The sequence below is a fragment of the Lactuca virosa genome, chromosome 7 (genome assembly GCF_052849685.1).
Source record: "Lactuca virosa cultivar CGN04683 chromosome 7, Lactuca_virosa_CGN04683_v6, whole genome shotgun sequence".
Taxonomy (NCBI): Eukaryota; Viridiplantae; Streptophyta; class Magnoliopsida; order Asterales; family Asteraceae; genus Lactuca; species Lactuca virosa.
The window spans coordinates 21,916,307-21,941,670 of record NC_136432.1 but is presented as its reverse complement, the minus strand read 5'-3'; the positions used below and the strand labels follow the sequence as shown (position 1 = coordinate 21,941,670).

The following is a 25,364-nucleotide window of genomic DNA, read 5'->3' as shown; positions in this document are numbered from 1 at the left end:
ATAAAATATATAATACCAATTAATTCAAAATCCATAAATTACCCCCCTCTCTCTCTCTCTCTATCTCTCTCTTATTTCACGTCTTTTGGGCAACATCTCTTCATTCTCCATCGACCGCCTCCCTCCTCCCTCCATCGACTGCCTCCCACTTCCCTCCATTGACCACCGCTACCTGTGTCACTGATCAATGATGATTTTCAATCCACACTCATTAATATCTATATCATCGACGGAAGATATGAAAAAGACCTTACAATCGCATTTGAGGTTCACTTCACTTTATATCGATTGAACCGATCCGTCATCTGATGTAAAAGAATCGTTTGGAAAATACTTTGTTGATGGGATCCATATGATTGTCGATCAATTGCGACAGTTTGTTGAGGAGTTACAGGGCGCTGATAGTGCCTCAGTTTAAGATATTGAGTGTATACTAGAGGATGTCCATCAAAAAAAGCATCCGATTACTTCTTATTTCTATCGTCGCATCGCCTCCTACCGCCTCCACACTCACGTTCTTCCTCATAGAGTTGAGAAATTCTGATTTGGAAGTGATCACAATATTTTACCCCCAATTTATCAATATTTGGTTGGACCAATGCAACAATTCACCAACTTCGATCTCTACACGAATTTATTAGCGAAATTGAATTCATAATCGTAGAAACCTCATCCATTTAACAGGTTAGTTATACAACATTTCTTCATCTTTCAGAATTCAGAATTCCAGTTCCAATTCCAATTCCATAGGTTACATTTGTATCTAAATCTGAATTTCATGTCACTGTAAACTCAACGTCTTTGTGAGTTTGATTTTTGCTCTCCATTTTTTATTTATGTTTCAAATAGTATACGATTTCCTTTGTTGAATTACATTTACTGAAAGAAGTATTGCAATATATTGATTGATTGATTGCATTAAAAAATACAAACAGAAAGGCAGAGGAACATATATCGATCACCATGAACCTCACAAAATTTTGGATTCATGCAGTTGAAAACTGGAATGCCAACAGGTCAGTTTTGCCAATTGAGAATTCTCTTAGAGGTAGCATCCATAGAAACTATGATCTATTACTTTAACACATGTTACATATTGTTGGAGAGGTACAACTTTCTGTTAGACACTGTTTGTTAGCCAATCATGATGTCAAAATAGAAGATCTTAAAAAGATTCTCAGTCATCTACAAGTATGTTCTTCATGTTAATTATTCTTTATTTTTTAGTTTTACTATTTTTATAAAGATGTGTTACATGTGTTTTCAAGCTCTTTCATAGTGCGAGCACACATTAACAAGGCTAAAAGTGGTCAGGGAAGCTGTAAATGATACATCCGGTGCTGCACAGGTAAATCACTCCTTATGGAGCAATTATTAGCAAGATTTTGAGGGTATTAATTAGGGCTTATTGTTCAGATAGTTTAATGAAAATGTGTGATTTTGAGTCTTATATCTCAAATACTCTCAAGTACAACTTCTTGTGGATCAAAGATTGCAACTTTGTCGTTTTAGGAGAAAATATAGAAAAGCATAAGGTACTTTATCATTTTATTGATTTAGCCATTGAATAGAATTATTGTTTCCATTGTTAGTGTTGAGACAATGTTTTTGGTTTCTCTTGGATCTGCTCTTCTTACCATCCTTGGCCTATGGGTTCGCGTTCAGCTACAAAATCTTTCCAAGGTAATAAATTGAGTAAATTACATGAATGGTCCCTATGGTTTAGGGTAATTTGCGCGTTTGGTCCCTAACTTATTTTTTTAACTCGAAAGGACCTTACTGTTTGTTTTTGTTACGCGCTTGGTACCTGTCTTACCTAAAAAGACTATTTGTCCCTTGGTTTTTTAATTTATTTAAATAAACACACCCCGACCCCACCCTACTTACCTTACCGTACCTGCACCATCATTTTTCCCTATTTAAATAATAGTCTTTTTAGGTAAGACAGAGACCAAGCGCGTAACAAAAATAAATAATAGGGACCTTCCGAGTCAAAAAAATAAGTTAGAGACCAAACGCGCGAATTACCCCAAACCATAGGGACCATTCATGTAATTTACTCAAATAAATTATGTTAGTTTTTTAATTAGGAAATCACAGAAAGTTAATAATTTTTGTTGGTTTTTCTGGTTTATTTATTTGACTGAGAAAACTAAGAAGGCGAAAGTGGAAGTTGGAACAAATACTGTTGATGCATCCATGGATGAGTGGCTGCAAGTTTGTATTTTTCATTTCATGCTTCCACACCCACAATCATACAACTGGATCTTGAATTTGTTTCAATAATAGAGCCACTCATTTGTTTGTTACAACATTCTACTTCATAAAATGGATAGATTTTTCAAAGTATAATGTATTAATAAGAAAATAACTAAAAGTAAAATGTTAATTGTAGTGGAATGTGACATATATATAATAAACAAATAGATGAAAGCATGTTCCTATTTTGTTGCATTTAGTAGTATATAATAAAGGTGTTATTAAAGAGAAAATCATTAAATTACATTTACTAAAACAAGTGAATCACATATGAAGTACATGTGATTCACATGTAATTCACATATGAATCACATGTGATTCAAATGTAAATCACATGTAATTGACATATGAATCATATGTAAATCACATGTAATTTATATATGAATCAAATGTAAATCACATGTAATTCACATGTATATCACAAGTGACTCACAAATAAATTACGTCTGTAACATTCCGTTTAAAATCAATTAAATAACTAGTAAACTCAAAAGCCCCGAGATGTAATATTTGTTATTATTTTATATAATGGTAGCCAAAATCAATAATATTTAGCGGGGTGTTGGTTTCGGGGAACCAAATGATATAATTTTGGATTTTGAGGGTTAAAAGTGTAAGTTCTGGATTTAATTTGAAAAGGATTTCAGAAGTCAGGGTGTGTTTGGTAATTATGTGACTTAAATTGAAAGGATTTGAAGGCTTAGGGGGCTGATTGGTAATTTCGAGACCTATTATGAAAGGACTTTTGTAGACAGGTGCTAAAGGGGTAAATTCCAGGCCTAGATTGAAAAAGATCTTGGGAGGAGGGACTGAAGTTGGCAAATGGCACACATGTTTGAAATGTGACATGGGGTTAACTCTCGCATCCTTTCCCCCTCATTTCTTTGCACAAACCCTAACCCTACGTTGCTATACAACCAGCCGCCATCACCATGTGTAGCATCTTCGGCTGCCACCATGAGAAGCTCCAAGACCGCCACATGCCACCTCGCTGTGGAGCACCACCACCCTAGCTCTGCTGCCGGAGACGTCGTGGCAGCCGGATGAACCATCGGAGTCGTCGTAAACAGCTGGAGAGACCATCGAGACGAAGGAGGAAGCTGTGAACGGCAGGATATGGATCGTGCACGAAGGAAGGCTCTCGGTAAGGACAATCGCCACCCCTCTATCCTTTTTCTTCGTTTTTCTATGAACCCGACATCGTGAACGCCGGTTGTGGTCGCTGGTGGCCATAGGTTGATTCCAGTCGTCGCCTTCCACCCAAGGTGGCTGAGTTGGAGGTGTTTACGTGTTTAGATTGTATATGTGAGGGTGTGTGTGGGTTTGATCGACTGGAAACCAAGGAAGGCCCGCCACCACCAGCGTGAGGTGGTGGCTGCCACCCACTGCCATCTTCTACAACCTTTTGCTGCCACCAGCCACCGTGGGAAGGTGGTTGGGTGTTTAGGAACTTATTTCTTGGGTTAATGTTGTATAGATATTTGCTTGGCCAGGAAAAAACGAAGAGAACTCGTCACCGCCACCTGATGCCGCTGTTCCGCCACCTGTTACCGCCGTTCTGCCACTGCTAGCCACCATCTCGGGTGGCTGTGGACTTTCGGGTGCGTTCAGATTGATGTTTGGAGTGATTTTGGTGTTGTGTTGGCCCAAGAACATGACCACCACCACCGCAAGGTGGTGGCTGCCGCCGTGAACCACCGCCATCCACCACTGCCCGAGGTGGTAGTAGGTGGTACCCGACTTGATTAGTTTTTAATTAATGTAATAACTTAATTATTGGATTAATTGATTTTGTGGTTGGTTGTAAACCCTAATTAGGGTTTATAAAACCCTAATTTTAGGAATATGTATTTTGGATATGTCGGGACCCGCGTTGGACCATTGGTTTTGTAATTTTGAACTATGCACGACTAGGTTTGGACTAGTAGAGTAATGGAATTAATGGATTAAGTCCTTAATGGGTTAAGTAGGAACACTTAACCCTAACCGTCATTTTATGTGAAAAACCCTAATTAGGTTTGGGTTCTTATTGGGCCATTTATTGGACTAAGCTGCTGTGGGCCAATTGGGAACATATTTATGGACTAAGGAAATTATTGGGCTTTAGGATAAGACCCATTAGAGAGGCTTGGGCCCAATTTGGAAAATTAGGCCATAAGTGGGCCATAATTGGGCCTGGAGGATTATTAGCTATTGGGCCATCAGAATGCCAAGTGTTTGGACTAGAATAAATGGTTGGGCCTTAAGATAAGCCCATGTAGAGGTTTAGGCCCAATTTAGAAAATTGGGCCATATGTTGGGCCTTGGTTGATTATTGGGTTTGTGGGCCATTAGAGTTTGAGTTTGGGCCTTTGTTTTGGACCAAACTAGGTTAGGGGTAAGTGAGTCTCCTTACCCCAAGTATGGAATTATGGTTATGCATTGGAACGCAATTATTAATTGGGTGTCATTTTGATGTTGACAGTTCGGAAATCTGTCAACCAACAATGAGAGTTTTATTCGCGGAACTTCATTAGTGTCAGGTGAGTCTCCTCACCATACCAATGGGTCTAAGGCACCAAGGCCGGCCCATTTATTTAGTTGTGATGCTTATTGTGAATGTGCTATCGATACATTATGTATTTATGTGAAGACCATGCGGGGGTTCCCATGGAAAATAGTTATATGTGTTGTGTGGTATGCTAGCTATTATGTGATATGTGAAATGCTAGATATTTCTATGATATGCGGTATGCTAGTTGACTCTGTGTTACTTTCATGGAAGACCTCAGGAGGTTTCTGAGGCAGTTGGATATAAGGCCATGTGGGGTTCCCATGGCATTCCAGGCTAAGACCATGTGGGGGTTCCCATGGAAGTGAGCTAAGACCATGTAGGGGTTCCCATGGCATACAGTGTAAGACCATGGAGGGTTTCCATGGCACCTTTATATGTTTTTTTGTACGGCTTATAGGATTTGCATATGTGTACTGTTAATTGATTATGTGTCATGTTGGTATGACATATGTATGGAAGACCCCGGGGGGTTCCCGTGGCATTAGTTAAGACCATGTGGGGGTTCCCATAGCAGTGGGCTAAAACCACGTGGGGGTTCCAGTGGCACCCATAGTAAGACCTTGGAGGGTTTCCACGGCTTCCTTATATGTTTATATGATATGGTTACGTGATTGATATGGCTTATGTGATTGTTATGCCTTATGTGATTGACATGGCTCATATGATTGATATGGCATATGTGATTGATATGGTTGATGTAGCTTTTATAGCTAATATGGATTATATGGTTATGTGGATTGTGTGGGGTATGCTCTAAGGAACTCACTAAGCTTTGTGCTTACGGTTTACAGTTTTGGTTTCAGGTATCATCAATTTGGAAAAGAAGGGCTTGGAGTGATCGTAGTGCACACACCTATGATTTCCGCAATGAATGATTTTGGGATAAACTCTGATAAATGTTTTACTTAATGATGATTTTAAATGTTTGAAATAAATGGTATCAATGTTTTAGCTATATTAAAAATGAAATTTTTACCCTTGATTTTTGGCACGTTACAAGTTGGTACAGAGCCTTGGTTTGAGGGATTCGGACATACTTTCGGGTGTGTCTGAACTCAAACTGAGGATCTATAAAGTTTTCAAAAAGAAAAATGTTTTCAAGGAAAAGGTTTTCTAAGACAGGAAAAGGTTTTCTAAGACAGGAAAAGGTGTGGTGCATGCAATCAGTCGAGCTCAAGTAAGTTTCCCCAGAATAACCATATATGTTATCTGTTATCACATGGTTTATGAATCTGAGAATCGCATGCTAGTTAGGGATTGGAGAGATGCCTTTATATATTGTATAAGCTAGTAGACTTGCATGCTAGTGCTGAGTAGTCAGTGATAGATTTGGCCTGATATGTGATGCTTGTAGCCTTGGAATATTGGATGCCATGCTAGAATGAAAATGATTATTGGTATTAGTAACTGCTAAGTGTATGCTTTTAAAATTGTATACGGTTAGGATCTTATAGACTTAGAATAATTGATTTGGCCGTATTTCATGTTCATTGTCTGGTTGTGGTCCTAGGGTAGAGTCTATTATTCGGTAGTTTATTAGATCTTGTTCTGTGTACAATTTGCATGCATAAGGCAGCTGACAGTGAGGATGGATGTGCTAGGTTTTGAGAATTCTAACACTCCTATGGTGTACATGCGACCCTAAATACCGTGGATCTATGTTTTCTCTATTACACATGCAAATATCAATTTTCCAAGGTATTACCCTCTTTGTTGTAGCTTGATTCCATGAAGCTTAAGAGCCTAGTGCCCCAAGTGTGACACCTCAAATGGTTCACACAACATCATGAACATCTTGGAATAACCATGAGAGAGGATACTTGACTCATAGACATCGGCTTGCCCACTTTTGTATGTACTAGTGCCAATTTCACCAACCAATGGGGTCTTTATATAGTGTGGCTATTAGGGTTACACCATGTAACTCATGACTTTACCCACTCCTTATGCTCCATGGGTTTTAACCTCCATGGAGTATTCATGAGTCACCACATGGGTTAAACCCAACATAATGAATCGTGGATCATAAGCCCACATATATAAGAATGAATGATTTACACAATCAATCCCCATATATTTAATTAGTCTCTTTTGATCACTAAATTAATTCGAAATTAATTCTTGATCAATACTAATTAAATAATATGATTTCATATTAATATATTAGAACTTATAATATATTAATATGTCACAAATATCCTTTTCTCACAAAACGTCTATCCAAATGTTCCGATGCCATGCAACCCAAATGGACCATGTTGGGTCGGGTCAATTATGTACCAATTATAGTTATGGACTTAGACACTAATCCAACAGTCTCCCACTCGGATAAGTCTAATAACTATTATTTCAAGTCTAATAACCTTTTGTTTTCTATAATTAACATTGCTAACTTGCAACACTAACCATAATAATCATGCTCCCACTAGCACAATTAATATTATCTCACTAGCACAACACTTATGCTCCCACTAGCTTTTACATGTACTCAGAAATCAACTGGACTTCTAGAAATCAATACTTTATTGACTTTCTTGCCAAAGTTCAGATTTCTGATACAAGATTACTTTGATAAGACTTTATCAAAATCATAAACCACTCCTTATATAGCTCACATGTGTGTCTAAACAATTATGAAGAGGGATGACGTAGTCATAATGTTTATACCTTTTGCTATTCTCACAAGTCCATGTTAGTGTGCCGGTTAACCACACGCGCTCCACTAATGACTTTGAGAATGCAAAACTCACAATTACTATCTACTTAAAATCTACTTAGTGAAAGCGTTTCCTCACCATCATTTTCATGAATCGGAGAGAAACCTTATGACACTTAGATTTTTTATGGTGTATGTGTTCCTATCCATGTGAATTTGTCATAGCTATAATCACAAGACAAGGTTAGTGACAAATCCAAACTCATATGGACTGAACTTGCCCAATCTCATTTTTCTTGCCACCCGGCAGCACAAGGGCCTACCATCGCTTCCAGGTTGTTATGCAAACAAATGAGAACTTACAGAACTCACAAGCATAGTGAACTTAAACTGGAATGGGCACACAAATATGTCAATACAATGGGTTACAAACCTCAAGTTGTGGCTAGCCATTAACAATACTCTTGATTAGTTCTTAAAACTTTCTCAAGATCTTTTAAGACTCCCACTGACCTCTTGACATATAAGATTCTCTTGTCAAGAACCATTCCTTGACACAACAAATATTCAAGAGTTAGTGCAGATTCTTATCAAGTTAAACACTTCATACAATTGGTCTTAGTTGTTCTTTGTCTTATCCAAAACATCATAACTTACCAATCTCAAATGTACAAGAGTAGAAAACATTTTACTCTACATTTGACAAGTGTTTTACACCTTTTTAAGATTATGTCACTTAAGGCTCAATCTTGGAGTATGACTCTAAGATTTGATTTTGGAACCAAGTATGATTTATCTTTTGATTTAACCATTTCAAGAATTCATGATTCCTCTCCTTAGCCAAACAAATGCACTAAGGTGTCCTTAGAGGATCAATTGTGATATGGTTTCACAATCACCAAGATAACCATAAAACAAGATACTCAAGTACTTTCCCTTCTCTTCAGATTGGAGAAACTTTTATCTTTCTGCCTTATTTGATTCTTCTCATCTGTTCTGCCATACATTGAAACTTTTCCAATGTTTCAGAATTACACTTGAACTTGTAAGCATAACCATATTTACTAAACTTTAGTAAATCATGACGAATAATCTTATCATTCTTTGTGGTGAACCTGATCAGCGCACAGCCTAGTGCACCCGATCCTTTAGTCCTTCTCTTGACTCACATATACATGTGAACAAGGACTTAGTCTTAATTTTCCAAAAATGACAATTCTCATTCATCACACAATATAAGTTGCATGATTCCAAGTTTCTATCCAACTGAAACTCGGGTGATGAGAATCTTTCCTTATTTGGTAAATTATGACACTACCACAAATGAAAGAATCAAATCCATTTTCCAATACTGCTTATCAATGGAAACATATAAACAACAATTTTTTTCACAAATGCAATTGTAAGGATACTTAAAATAAATAAAATCAAAATTTTCTTTTATTTTTAAACCTTGTGGAAAAACTTATCCTTACAATGCAAATACATATGAAAAACATGTTGTTATCTATTCCTAAGCAACATATCATAACTCTTAAGCAGCAGCTCAAAATTCTGATCATCGAACCATGCGATCGAAATCGATCTTCGTGATCAGAATCAGCACACTCTTTCTTTAAGCTTCCTTTGATTCTTCCAAAACATCAAAATGTAATTACATTACATCATGTATTAAGAATCTCCAAAAGAGACTTCATAGAGTTAGATAATGGACTTTAACCTGAAGCAAAGTCAAACCTTTTTGACTTTTACCATCCTTATGAACTTTCAGGTAAATTCGACAGCTTCGCAACCAATGCCCCTTCTTTTGGCAAAAGAAACATATGGACTCTTTGGAAATGGTACATGAGATTATCTCAGACTTATCCTTTCTCTTTACCATTAGGTCAAATGATTTGACCATGGCCGATCCCTTTCCATTGGGAAGAGAAAGCTTTTCCGGACTTCTAATGTTACCATTGTCAATGTCCATGGAAGTTTGGGAAGTTGATCTTCCAATCAAATTTTGCTTTACCAGTGCCCCAAATCATTGCTGATTTAGCAGCATCAAGCAAATAGGTAAGATTACTAAGGGTCATGTTGTGATCTGTCATCAGGGAGTGACTGAAGAACCAAGTCAACAGCCAGCTACCTCGAGACTTCGACACCCGACTCTCCCGGCTTGCCAATATGTGACTTAACCTCCAAGATGTAAGCATATATAGTCATTTCTTGCCAATAGGGATTGAGTGACTTAGAACTTTTCAAGTCCTGAAACTTGTGGGATAGGGAGAATTATTGGAGGAGGTGGAGGAAGTGAAGCATGATTTCCATTCCCATTAATGCACAACAAAGGGATTCATCTTCAATAGGAAAGCTTGTTCCTAAAGATTTGGGAAGACCATAGTTGTCTGAAACTAGACATCTATAATGGGAGAAGTTCAAGTTTAGTTGATTTAAAGTCATTAATATAACACCCAATATGAAATATTAAGGCTAGGATCCAACAACCTATTTATAACCGGAAGAGGGATGCCGTAATCCAAGCTATAAAATAGTTGAAGGTATGTAAATGACGATTTACCAATTTCCACCATGAAAACGAAATATAATTAAGTTTTAATTGGATTTGAAACTCCTAGATCTTTTGAGATACATTGAACTTTCAATGGCATGTTTGAATCTCGATTGTGCCCTCTCAAGTTTGTGACTGGGATGACGAGGATCACAAACAAGGTGTGACTAACCATGCAAATTAACTTGGTACCCTTAACTTTATCACCTAATTGATGTGCCGGATAACCACACACTGTTGGGTCAAAATTATGGTTTATACTTTGCTTTTCTAAGAAAATGTATTTTTATGTCTAGGACCGTAAACATCTCAGTGTTTACGGCCATATATGTGTTTACGGTCAGTTTTTACGGCCGTGAACAGGTTTACGGCCGTAAACCCATTCACGGCCCATGTCTACTATATATAGGGCAAGGATTGCATAATTGCTATAGAATAGGAGAGCTTAAGTGTGTGAAACCCAAGGTGTTCTAGAGAGAGAGAAAAGAGAGTGTGTGTTAGTGTGTGTGAATCTTGTATCCGGATCTTCATTCATATCAATACATACAAGATTCATCATCTTCTTCTTCTCCTTCTCTTCTATTTGATCTGACATCATCCGTTTGATTAGGATTCCGCACCATCAAACGGATTTGATTGATACACAAGCAGATTAGGGACTTACAATTGCGTTCAAAGCCAATTCTGAAGAAAAGTTCAACTGCTCAAGATGAAGTCATTCATTGAAGATTCATATGTTCATCTTGAAGTCATGAAGATATCGAAGATTAAAGCTGAAGCCAAAGCTCCCAATGAAGATGAACAGAAAAGGAGTGTACGGCCAAGAGAGAGAGAAAGGAGCTTTAGTGTGTGTTAGTGTGTGTGAATCTTGTATCTGGATCTTCATTCTAATCAAATCATACAAGATTCATCATCTTCTTCTTCTCCTTCTCTTCTATTTTGATCTGGCATCATCCGTTTGATTGGGATTCCGCACCATCAAACGGATCTGATTGATACACAAGCATTTTGGGGACTTACACAAGCATTTGTTCATAGTTTTCCTCTATGCACAAATTTAGGGGGAGAATTAAAAAAATCAAACAAAAATCAGAAAATTAAAAAAATCCAAAAATAGTGTTATTTCTGTTTTTATTTTTCTATTCAGAAAAATTAAAAAAATCCAAAAATATTTTTGTTTATGTTTTATTTCTTTTTCAGAAAATATGAAAAACCCAAAAAATATTGTGTGCTAAATTTTTGTTTATGTTTTATTTCTTTTTCAGAAAATATGAAAAACCCAAAAAATATTGTGTGCTAAATTTTCTTTTAGTTTTGTTTTGTCTTGAAGTTTGTGTCGAAGATTTCTGAGCCAAGGCTTCATCCGTGATCATCGAAGAATTCTCATTCGAAGGAGCAAGAAATGAAGATTATTCTTTCGACATTTAATCTTTCAACTCCAGAAGCAAGGTGAAGCTGACTTGAAGACTATGTGACGGATTGCATTGAAGCCTCCTCAATCAGTCTGCTGCTATCTTAAACCTGATGAAGTGATCCAGAAGATTAGTTATCTCTATTATTCTCTCTGAAGATTCTCAAGCTGAAAGCGCTATCTTTCAAGAATCTTTTCAAGAAGCCTCCTCACCCGACCTGCGTTCAAAGCCAAATTCTGAAGAAAAGCCCAACTGCTCAAGATGAATTCATTCATGGAAGATTCATATGTTCATCTTGAAGTCATGAAGAATTTGAAGATTAATGCTGAAGCCAAGCTCCCACTGAAGATTAACAAGAAAAGCCAGCTACTTTTTAGGGGGAGCTTGTTGGGTCAATTAAGAAAAGAAAGCTATAAACCAAGGGGGAGATTGTTGGGTCAAAATTATGGTTTATACTTTGCTTTTCTAAGAAAATGTATTTTTATGTCTAGGACCGTAAACAGCTCAGTGTTTACGGCCATATATGTGTTTACGGTCAGTGTTTACGGCCGTGAACAGGTTTACGGCCGTAAACCCATTCACGGCCCATGTCTACTATATATAGGGTGAGGGGTGCATAATTGCTATAGAATAGGAGAGCTTAAGTGTGTGAAACCCAAGGTGTTCTAGAGAGAGAGAGAGAGAGAGAGAGAAAAGAGAGTGTGTGTTAGTGTGTGTGAATCTTGTATCCGGATCTTCATTCATATCAATACATACAAGATTCATCATATTCTTCTTCTCCTTCTCTTCTATTTGATCTGACATCATCCGTTTGATTGGGATTCCGCACCATCAAACGGATCTGATTGATACACAAGCAGATTAGGGACTTACACACACGCTCCACCAATCTATGATAAACTTAAGTTACCCTTCGCCACACATTGTCAGTCCCATGTTAGTGTGTCGGTTAACCACACACGCTCCACTAACGACTTAACAAAGGTGCAAAGTGTAATTTCATGGGTTAGCACGCACCATTTCACATTTTCCTAAGTAACTAAAATTGGGAATTTATAAGTGTTTAGTTACTTAGTATTTATCATTATACTTTTAATGAAGGGAGAATTATAGTCCTTATCCTACCCGTTCGGCTAACGACCCTCCACCAGTCAAGGAAGCGGTGGGTGAGAGTGGACACCCATTAAACTGTCATTTTATAGGCAGTAACCTTATACCCCCTTATAGACCGGCTTCGTGAATGAGGCCTACTAACGGTAAGATTGACTTTATCTTATACATATCTATATAATTAAAATTATAATAATAGTATAAGGTTTGAGTTTTAAACTTTTAAAATTCTAGGGTTTGATTTGGAATTAAAGCATTCATAAGCAATTCCAAAACTTGAGGGCAAGTATTGAAACTATTCAAAACTCTTGGATTTTCATAACTTATGAGTTTAATTAAAGTATTAAAAACTTTAATGTAGAGACTCTTGAACATCCATAACTTGAGGACAAGCTATGAAGTTCATAAAACTATTTATGACAAAGATGACTCTTCATTTGTGTAACCTATGACACTTTTATGAGTTTTAAGATTCATAAATGTGAATTTTCATATAACTTGAGGACAAGTTACAAAAACACATTTTATGAACTACTTTTAGATCAATATGGATTGAAAACAACTAACACATAATTTTTTTTCCATAATATAAATTAACTCATAAACAAGGTAACACAAAAAACTTTTGGTAATCCATAACTTGAGGACAAGTTATGGACTCCATACAATTTCATTAAGATCAAGAATTACACTAACAAACAATTTGCACATAATTCCTATGATCTAATAAAACTCATAAGCATGAACAATCCATATCAACAATTTTCAAGAATCATATAAACATATATAAAACTTGAAACTTTGATAATAACTTTGAAACTGGTTTACCATAATCGTTACCACATCAAAAACAGGTTTTATAAGTCCAAAATAGTTTAAGGTAATGATTCTAGACCAATTCCAACCTTAAAACACGAAGATATGCTTTCAGGGGGTCCAACTCGTCGAGTGCATGAACCAACTCGTCGAGTTGGATGATTTTACACATGGACTCGTCGAGTCCATCAGTGGACTCGGCGGGCCCCAACCCAGAACAGCAAAAACTTCGATTTTCAGCAAATATAAGCAAGTATAATTGAAAACAAGCCTAGGCTCTGATACCACTGTTGGGTTTTGAGCATTCTAACACTCCTATGGTTTACATGCAACCCTTAATACCTTGGATCTATGTTTTCTCTTATACACACGCAAATATCAATTTTCCAAGGTATTACCCTAACTAGCATACAATCATATGTAATAGGATAACCAAACTAGATAGAATACATACCTCTTTGTTGTAGCTTGATTCCATGAAGCTTAAGAGCCTAGTGCCCCAAGTGTGACACCTTAAATGGTTCACACAACATCATGAACATCTTGGAATAACCATGAGAGAGGATACTTGACTCATAGAAATTGGCTTGCCCTCTTGTGTATGCACTAGTGACAATTTCACCAACCAATGGGGTCTTTATATAATGTGGCTATTAGGGTTACACCATGTAACTCATGACTTTACCCATTCCTTATGCTCCATGAGTTTTAACCTCCATGGAGTATTCATGAGTCACCACATGGGTTAAACCCAACATAAGGAATCATGGATCATACGCCCACATATATAAGAATGAATGATTTACACAATCATTCCCCATATATTTAATTAGTCTCTTTTGATCACTAAATTAATTCCAAATTAATTCTTGATCAATACTAATTAAATAATATGATTTCATATTAATATATTAGAACTTATAATATATTAATATGTCACAAATATCCTCTTCTCACAAAACGTCTATCCAAATGTTCTGATGCCATGCAACCCAAATGGATTATGTCGGGTCGGGTCAAGTATGTACCAATTATAGTTATGGACTTAGACACTAATCCAACAGGATGGATGTGGATAGCGCGAGTTACGATATGTGGGCTAAATGTTCTATGATAGTCCTTTGGATTGGAGTGCTACTTCACGAATGCTGATTGCTTTGTGCTTTGTGGAACTCTTGAGTGATGAGAGTCAGCTACTAAGTGGATATGACGATATCCAGGAGGTGGATGGCTGGCATCATGGGGAGTTCTTCTACAGCTGATGGCAAGGCAAGGTTAGGAACCTAGGAAAGTCTAGGATATGCTCCAATGAGTTAGTGGGGCGGTTCGTTGAGGTTGGGAACATAGGGGAGCCTAGGAGTTGCTTTGGTGGGTATTGTGTTGCTGTTTAGCGGATATTTGGTGCACAAGTGGAGTAGGTGACTTAGAGGATTCGAGAGGATTGTTGAGGAATGTATGGATATGTGTGGAAGGTAGTATGGGCCCGTACTACTGAAAGAACAGGATCCATACTCGAATCAGTGAGAGTATTGGAGAATCTAAGAAGCTTATGGGAAGGAGAATTCTGGGTTATGCTCTGATAGTGAGGATAACTGCTTTGCCAGATGAGGATGAGCATACATAAGGAAGGACCAGGGCTTGGTCCTGGCTCCGGTGGTGAGCCAGTTAGTGGAAGGACTGCCAGGGTTTTGAGTTCGTTGTAGATCTCTTGTATCGGACGACACAGATTGATTATGCGTTCTATTACGCTTTCGGGATTGGAGACTATGTCTTGGGAGTAGTCGCAGCCCGGGTAGGGTAGAAGTTGCTCCATCTATTGTAGTTCAGCCGTTGACGATTGAGTTGGTGGGTGTGTCAGGGTGCGATACCCTGATTGATATGATTTCTAGAGTCAAGAGTGAGGGATTGATTTGGAGCACATTGGGAAGAGAGTACCAGATCAGGTGCATATATTGGAGGGTCACGGAAAGAGACCCAAGAGTTTGGGTCAGCTCTTGAGAGGCCAGCAGGGTCGGATTCTGTGCAGTGCTTACGGGAAACCGCACGAGGGAGTTTTTCGTTTCAATGGTTTTAGTAAGTGTATCTCCGGGTTTGCTTCCCTGCTTGTGTTTGGATTATACGTTCAACATTATCATATGTCATTTGCATACCGTGATTTACGGGATGGTTAGTGAAAAGTTGTATCCCTCCTTGATGGTTTGGAACATCCAATGTTATATGGGTCTATGGTCGAGATCGGTTCAGAGACGTAATGCAGAAGGTCTACGGTCAGGATTGGTGACTCAGCCATTATGCTTGGGTCGGCTTTTGGAAGCGCCAGGGTAAGTGGTCTACTGCAGAGGCTTTGGCCTGGGCATCGGTTATTTGGACTTCAAGATATAAGTGTGGCATCATTTCAAGACGTCTGAGATTACTAGTTTCGCTAGGATTCGGGAAGTGTTCGTCTGATTTTTAGGAGTTGTGTGGTCTTTGGGGGTTTGGGACAGTAATAAAACACTAGAACAGGTAAGCAGCAGGTTGTCAACAATTTGGTTATTAAAGAGTACAAAGGATTGGAAAAATCTCATGTATTGCGAAGACTTAGTCGAATCTAAGTGGGGGAGAATCGAGCAGGTATTCAGGACAGGGTCAGGTATGAGACTGGGATGGGTTTCTCATCCTCATCGAGGAAAATGGCGGCCCAAGTGGCTATTTGGTTTGAGGGTTGTGTGAGTTTGGAGTTCGGAAAAAACTCCCCAGCATTTGAAGCGCGTCTTCTTGGGGCTTGATAGTGGAATTTGGCGAAGCAGGTTGGGGCTCCAGTCATGAATTGAGTTCAGTTCGGGTGTTCGGTCGAGTGCGTGCTCGACTCTGTATGTGTTTCGGATTGATATATTAGAGGTAAGGCATTGGGCTGCAGACAATTAGGATGAAAATAGTGTAAGACTACGGGGGAGCCGTAACATTCACTAATGGTCAGTTAGGATGAAATTGTTGTAAGACTACGGGGGATCCGTATCATTCACTAATGATCAGTTAGGACGAAAGTGTTGTAAGACAACGTGGGAGCCGTAGCATTCACTAATGGTCAGTAGGGTGAAAGTGTTGTAAGACTACGGGGGAGCCGTAGCATTCACTCATGGTCAGTAGGGTGAAAGTGTTGTAAGACTACGGGGGAGCCATAACATTCACTAGTAGTCAGATAGTGTGGAGAATGATGTAAGACTGCGGGGAAGCCGTAGCATTCACAAGCAGTCAGATAGTGCGGGGGTGCAGAAAGACTGTAGGGTAGTCGTGGCATTCACGGATTCGTTCAGATGACTTAGGACAGGATGGGCCAGTTCGCAAGGTTGTGAGTAGGTCACAACACAACTGAGGTTAGGAAATGGTAGGCCGTATGAGACCGGATATGATGTAAGACTACAGTTATTCTGGTAGCATTCACCTTTTTGTGTCGATTCAGTGGCGACAGGTTGTCAGCCTATCATGATCAAATGGATCAAAGGATTGAAGGAGCTATGAGTAGCGGTATAGATAGGGCAGTTATTGTCAGACGAGGTATCCTTCGGAGGTCATGTGGGACAGTTGTGCGTGTGTTTCTGGCTCAACAATCGGGTAGGTGTCCGGTGTTCCGGACAATTGGCAGACAAGTTGGGACCAGGGAGGTCCCGGTTGTTCTTCAGGAAAGCAGCTATGTGGCAGCAAGATGAGTTGGAGTGGTTTCAGTGATTTGGGGTCCATGTGTGGAGTTGCTTGTCATTCGAGGCATATACTAAGTTGTTTACAGTTTGACTAAATAATATCAGAAGTGGAATAGCCAGTTGAGAGATAAGTGCAGTGAACTCGACAATGATTCGATATGGGCGGTCTGTCAGGAAGACAGACCATCTCGAGACTATAGATTTCAGACGGAGTGGAAGTGATCATGATGTAAGAAATTCGTTCATCTATAGATTGGAGAACCCTGCGAGGGTTGGTTTCTGTTGCCTTGGGAAGGCTATGGTATGCTCGGGATTATGGTTATGTTGCTCAAGTTATTTGGAGTGTCGGGAGTGGTAAGGAATGATTTCGAGGACGAAATCTAATTTAAGTGGGGGAGAGTTGTAACATTCCGTTTAAAGTCAATTAAATAAATAGTAAACTCAAAAGCCCCGAGATGTAATATTTGTTATTGTTTTAAATAATGGTAGCCAAAATCAATAATATTTAGCGGGGTGTTGGTTTCGGGGAACCAAATGATATAATTTTGGATTTTGGGGGTTAAAAGTGTAAGTTCTGGATTTAATTTGAAAAGGATTTCAGAAGTCAGGGTGTGTTTGGTAATTAATGGACTTAAATTGAAAGGATTTGAAGGCTTAGGGGTTGATTGGTAATTTCGAGACCTATTATGAAAGGACTTTTGGCGACAGGGGCTAAAGGGGTAAATTTTGGGCCTAAATTGAAAAGATCTTGGGAGGAGGGACTGAAGTTGGCAAATAGAACACATGTTTTAAATGAGACACGGGGTTAACTCCCGCGTCCCTTCCCCCTCATTTCTTTGCACAAACCCTAACCCTACGTCGCTATACCACCAACCGCCATCATCATGTGTAGCATCTTCAGCCGCCACCATGAGAACCAAATTGTTATATCACCACCCATAAACTGAGTCCACTGATTTCCTTCTTCCCTGAAAGTTTTACACAAATCTTTTTCAGTGATTATTATCTACTTCTTATTCTATGTTCTTAGTGATTTCAGGGTTTTTTTTTCCTGAAATTGGCCGATGATTAAATTCTAAATCAAATACAAGCATATGTCTGAACTAAATCGTGTTGTAGAATCTAGTCTTCTCTATGAGGCCATTAAAGTTTGTATCTTTAATCGTTTTTTCACCAGCCAATGATGATTGTATTGATGTTTGCGTAAGAATGATAAATCATGATTACACAAAATACTGCCTTCCTTCTGAGGTGTTTTGAATTTTCTTTATCTCTTTGTGGAAATTGAGAGTTTCAAGTGATGATTTTGCATAGTTCAAATGATACTCAGTGATTAAACATCTTTTTAGTCTTTCGCTCCAATTTGATGAACCCTAAAATTCTTTTTTCTATTTGTTATTTTTCTCATGGCTGGGTAAAGGTAATTCACCTTTCCTTTTATCTCTATCTTCTCACAATTATGAAATCTTATGACTTAGTGTATGTCATAGCTGAAAATGGTAATTACCGGTTAAGGAGGCTAAAGGAGAGGTCACCCCTGAACATGTTGAATTGCTACACCTTGGTTTAGTCATTATTTTGATTTATTTAACTTTGTTGTGTATCAGAACATGTCTATTCTATGTTTATGTGATTAAATATTATGAACATTTACGGTTATATGTGTAGGATTCTTAAAGAATATCAAGTGACAGGAAATTACAAGATCCATGTCTGAAGTTATGGATGGACAAGTCTATTCGGTCAAATTGATTAGTAACATATATTCTATTAGAATGTATTACTAGTTTACTTAGATTTCAATATTTTATTCTTAAAGAATAAATGTAATTGTTAACCATTATTATATATATTCTTTCAGAATGAATGTCATGTATGTATGTTTATAGTTGTATTTGTTGAGAATAAATGTAATTATTGATTTTAAGATATTAAAATTCTTTTCATATAAAATTTATATTCATTAAAAATTATTAATCTTGATAATATATGTTTATAGTATTCTATCAGAATTTATTGTTTTTTTCAAGATAATCATAAACACATTATTTTAGAATATCCGAATTAATATATTTATTATCCAAAAAATCAGATTTTTAAAGTTTAGAGAACTAATTATTCCTTAAAATTTGCAATTTTCATTTTTTAAATTTATATTAATTGACTAAAATACCCTTAGAATGAAATTCGATGGTATTTTTTAATTATTTTTAATTTAATAATATGTATTAATCACTTTCTTAAAATAAGTTAAATGATTGGCCCACATTCATTCCTACATCCACACAATAATTAGTTAGAATATAATAACCTAAGCCTATATATATATATATATATATATATATATATATATATATATATATATATATATATATATATATATATATATATATATATATATATTTGAAGTTTTTAAACATAAATTTTTTTATTATTTTTTGATACGCTAGTGGTTAAAGATGCCTTGGCCCATAAAACATTATACGAAATGTGACAGAAAAATTATTAACACATGTCAATGCAATAGTAGTTATCATGTCGACATGAACTATGAATTATATAAATGATTCCACCCTACAAGAGTACTACATGTCTCTATTTAATTTAGAAAAAATTAAATCAATTGTCCTTGTGGTTTCATAGATTCATAAATTTTGTCCTTAATATTTGTTTGTTTCATAGATGATGAGTATGGTTTCAAAATCTTTGGTGGTCTCAATTTAAAAAGACTTTTATATAATTTTATCGTTTTTTTGGTTAAGTAGAATTTATGTTAGTCTTTATTATGATAAGCCAAACTTTAATTATTTAAAAGTTTTTAATTGCTAAAAGTTTATGATATATAACCATGAGTTAAAAAAACGGTTTAACACATTAATTTAAATAAAATTACTCATATTCTAGTAAATTGTCATTTCTATATTTTTTTTTTGAAATAACAAACTAGCCTATTAATATTAGCTATTGTAACATTATATATATATATATATATATATATATATATATATAAATAAGAAAAAAATTCAAATGTTTTTTCAGCGATTTTAAATATACAGTAGCGATTTTTATATTTGTAAAGTAAAAAAAAACAGATATATCAAAGTATTTTTCTTCTATGTATTTCTATTGATTTTTTAGATTTTAGGTTTATATATATATATATATATATATATATATATATATATATATATATATATATGTATATATAAAAGTTCAAATAAAAACAATAAATAAACTGAGACCACGAGAACACTTTTTTCTGTTATTATTTTACTATGTATTTTGTGTGTGTTGAATTGTAGTAAATTCCAGTGTGAACTCATTTCCATTGAACTCATTTCTACATGTGAGTATATATATATATATATATATATATATATATATATATATATATATATATATATATATATATATATATATATATATAAAATAATGTATGAGATGTCAAATAAATATTGAACCTGAAAACATCGTGGGTTTCTCCGTATCTTGCTATACAATGTAGGTATAATTATAACATATAATAATAAAACGCTTATGGGTTCTTCATATATATATATATATATATATATATATATATATATATATATATATATATATATATATATATATATATATATATATATATATATATATATATAATATTTGTATGGAAATATGGTCTTTAAATTGAATATTTATAAAAATGATCTTATGGATTCTCTCTGCATCGTGTCTTACCAATTTAAGAAGAAGAAATTAATTCACTAAGGTATCGTGAGTCTACGCATCTACGTCGACACAGGAGATACCATCCCAGTAGAGCCTTTTCACGTGTTAGGGACATCTATCTAGATCATCTCAAACGGAATTTATTCATAACATAAACTAAATACTCCATCACGTTATAACTTGCCCAAGCTCAAATCTAAACCAATTAGCATGATATATCCTTTAAAACTATAACTCGTCGTAACACTTCAAAATATCTATTGAAACAATAATACATTTCAAACTTTTAAGCAAACTTGTCCCTTTATCAATTACTTAAAAGAAAGAACCAAATCAAGTCATATTCTCAAATACTCTTAAACTTATGACAAGAGTTATAATATGAACCAAAACAATAAATACATTTTTATTTGCAATATTTTTCTAAATTAATAATAAAAGTCTATAGAAAAGAACTAACTTATAAAACTCATTTCATATTATGAAATTACTCGAATCATGTTTACAAACATTTTTTATGTTTGAAAACTCATTAATTTAAAACAACAGTCCTAACTCTTTCTTGCAAATAATCATAATCATATGAGAACGTTAACATTTAATTTATAAGAAATAACTTGTTTGCTATATATCCCATGATAAAACTCCACATGTAATCACCTTAATAGTACTACACTTAATATTTTGTCTTTTTCTCTAATAATTTTCAGATGCTACTCAATATATATATATATATATATATATATATATATATATATATATATATATATATATATATATATATATATCTATATATATATATATATATATATATATATATATATATATATATATCTATATATATATATATATATATATATATATATATACTAGTCGTTTAGCCGCGCCAAGCAGCGGGTACAAATAGTTTGTTTCGACAGATATTTTTAATGGCGTCGATTAGTTTCCTTTAGGGGTGAGCTAGTTTGTTGCCGCCATTTGACGGACTGTTTTGTGTCGGATAGTTTATTTCAACGGATAATGTTTAGCTAGGTATATAGTCGGACAATACGGTGAACAAATAAGTAAATGTACTTCTAAATTGCAATGTTTATTCTAAAAATAGAATTATTTAAATGTTACAGAAGCATGTTATTTATATTGTTTCATCTCATTCTTATTCCTTTTTTAAAAAAAAAATTGTTTCCATCTCTTGTTTTGGAAATGTTATTAAAAATCAAAAGTTATATATATATATATATATATATATATATATATATATATATATATATATATATATATAGATGCTCGGTTTGATTTTTTTATACATATATCATTTTTAAATAATTAATACTCATATTTATAATTACCACAAACCAATAATAATAAATACTAAAAACAAATAATTTAAGCACGATAAAAGATACCAATGATTTAGTATTTTTTGAGTCTTTTTTCTGAAAAAAATAATAACATATTTTATTTATACATTTAATAGCTTGTTTTTTACTATTATTTCGGTCTTAGATTATATAAATAAAATTTTATATTTTTAAATACTTTATCTTTTGATTATCAAGAAGACCAAGAAGAAGAAAAATTAAATTCAAGGACTGCTCGCTATCGGTAAGAGAAAGACTACATGTTTTTTAACGGCCGAAAATATACAACTAAAAGAGAAAACTATATGGGTGAGCTAGGACAATTATAGTACATAGACACAACAATTAAAGTAAAATACATGTGAAATTAAAGAAATCATAAATTACAGGGTGGGAACTAAGAAATTGACTTTTTAACAACTACCAAGGTGTAACACCCGTCAAAAGTAGGTCAATAACAATCACATGTGAATATATCAATCATGTAATGTGATTTTGTTAAAACTAGTAATGTAGTAAACTTACTATGTATTTCATGATAATTCTAATATAAATATGAACTTTCATACATACTTTATAGTATAAATAAAAGTATACGTCCATACGATTCCAAAAATATACAAAACATCGAAATCTGGCTTCACGTGAAGAAGTTATGATAAACCGAACACTATAAAATCTTTATAACAAGAGGAATTTAGAATAAGCATCGAATTAGCTATTGTATTCTAAAAGAGAGTTGTAGTACTCGGAATTACCTACGCGTGCATATAAAGAACGTAAAAAACGGAGTTCGTATGCAAAAGTTATGGCCTTCCGAAGATGTCGCTGTCAGAAACCTAATTTGACTGAACTCACGACGTGAGCATAAAAACTCACGACGTGAGGAGTCAAACCGCCATATTTCGGATCTAGAAGGTGTGACGAGGCTGCGAGGGGATAAGATCCAAACTCACGACGTGAACAATGAGTTTTTCATGTCGTGAGGGCCAAAAATCTCACTATAAATAGCAAGATCGACCCCAACCATTCTTACACCTGAACTTCTTTCTCCTCTCTCCTTTGCTGAAGCCCTCTTGCATCCCGAGCCCCGACGACCTCGTACGTTGACCGTTTCTGCTTAGACTACATAAAATCACGCTATTAAGGTGAGTTTCACGGCCCCACTTTCTAATATTTACAGGGGAAAACGCATGCTAAATATTGTATATACGTTATTATTATGTCTATATGATAGTATATTAATATCAACGTAGATAGTTATAATAACCGGGATATAGTAATTTCGTATTTGAAAGTATACAACTATCGTAAAGTTGTTAGCATGTTATTGTTATAGTAGTATACTAATGTAGATCTTGAGTTATACTTAGGATTCTATATATATGTTGTGTGCGATATAGTTCCGAAGTTATATTCGGAAGTTCTATATGTTAATTGATAAGTATGTTGTTATTGTTGGTTTTATGTTAAGATAAAACCTGGTATGTTATATGTCGTTATTGTTAGTTTTATGTCAAGATAAAACTTGGTATGTTATATATTGTTATTGTGGTTTTATGTTAAGATAAAACCGAGTTTTACCTCAAGTTATAGTTGTTGTACTACCGCAAGGTGTGATCCTTGTACTACCGCAAGGTGTAATCCTTGTACTACCGCAATGTGTGATCCTTGTAATAATAATAAGAGGTATAAAACTAATTCATACAGTCGCAGCTACAGACTCATGGTTGCACAACTTTAGAAGCATTATACTTTGTCGATATACAAGTATGAATGTTATGTATAAGTTCCCCAAAGACTTATACTCTAAGTATAAGAATCTAGTAGGTATGTTATTTGTATATTAAGTAGACCACTATACCTATTCTACTTACTCGTATAGAATTGAAATAGATTTATACGTAGCGGTTTTACTCGTATAGAATTGAAATAGATTTATACATAGCAACTTTCGTTTGTATGGAATTACAAACACTTATAATCATAGTATATGAGACTTATAGGTAAACTACTTATTTGGTAAGTAAACTTTTATATCTAGGAAATATATACTAAACGTTGGAGAGTTAAAATGATACTTTCAAAACTATACTTTTGAACTTGGAAAATGTATTATTTTTATATGGAGTCAAAACCTGTGGACTCACCAACTTTATGTTGACGTATATTTAAATGCATGTGTTTTCAGGAAGTTGATAACTATGATACGAGAAATGACGTTACACTGCCCGGTGTTTCCGCCGACGGCCGGGGTGTGACAGATTGGTATCAGAGCTATTAACTATAGTGAATTAGTACTTTCTTAGGAAAGCACGACTATAGTTTAGGGCTTACTCTGTTAGGTTTAGGTATATCCCTTAGCCTACAAATATAAAGTATTATTAATTATACTACTAAAGGACTACTTACGGGAGCGGTGAAAAGGATAGACATGTCGATTTGGGTTGCTGGATTTCAGAACGGCTATATGCTAAAATGATCCTGCCCTTTAACTGTCCTGACTGGCCGGTGCCTTATCAGCTAGACCTGAAGTAACAAACAATAACTAATAGAGCATGAATACAACAAAGAATAAATATAGAGTCATATATGAAGACTCAGACCCGCGATGAGAATACACCTAAATACCCGGAATGTTTCTTGATCTCAAGGATTTAGATCAGATATTCCAACTAAAGTTCATATGTGCATAGATCTTATCACAACTAGGTGTAGGTGTACAACTATATTTTATTATGATCATATCATATGAACTATTTAAATTGGGAGTAATATTTGATAGACTAAACACTTGGTGATCTAAAATGTATAGGAACTAAACAAAATGCCTAGATGAAATAGCGCTCGTCTAAACCTTAACCAACGAACAGAACCACAACAACAACAACCGCAACCACCACCACCAGAAACAAACCCTCCAATAAGTTCAGCAGAACTTGAAGAAATCATAGCTCAGAGAATCGCTGCAGCTCTTGCTAATGTCGGAAGAGGAGGAGTTAGAAACGAAGGCAATGTAGGGACCGCCAGAATGTGTACCTACAAGGATTTTATGAATTGCAAACCTAAGAGCTTCCATGGAACGAAAGGGGTTGTTAGCCTGAACCGGTGGATTGAAAAGGCAGAATCAGTATTTCAAATAAGCTTCTGTCCGGACGAATGTAAGGTACGATTTGCTGCATGTACCTTCGCTGATGCAGCACTTACATGGTGGAACACCCATGTGAATACAACGGGTATTGATGCTGCCA

General features: G+C 35.5%; 2 non-coding genes across 2 annotated transcripts; both read left to right on the top strand.

The window, feature by feature from the left end:
• The first annotated feature begins 18,216 nt into the window (after positions 1-18,216).
• On the top strand, positions 18,217-18,295 carry LOC145128156 (small nucleolar RNA U83). The gene has a single exon (XR_013716757.1). It is a non-coding gene; the product is annotated as a small nucleolar RNA U83 (small nucleolar RNA).
• Positions 18,296-18,329: 34 nt separating this feature from the next.
• LOC145128151 (small nucleolar RNA snR60/Z15/Z230/Z193/J17) lies at positions 18,330-18,416 on the top strand. The gene has a single exon (XR_013716752.1). It is a non-coding gene; the product is annotated as a small nucleolar RNA snR60/Z15/Z230/Z193/J17 (small nucleolar RNA).
• The last annotated feature ends 6,948 nt before the right edge of the window (positions 18,417-25,364 follow it).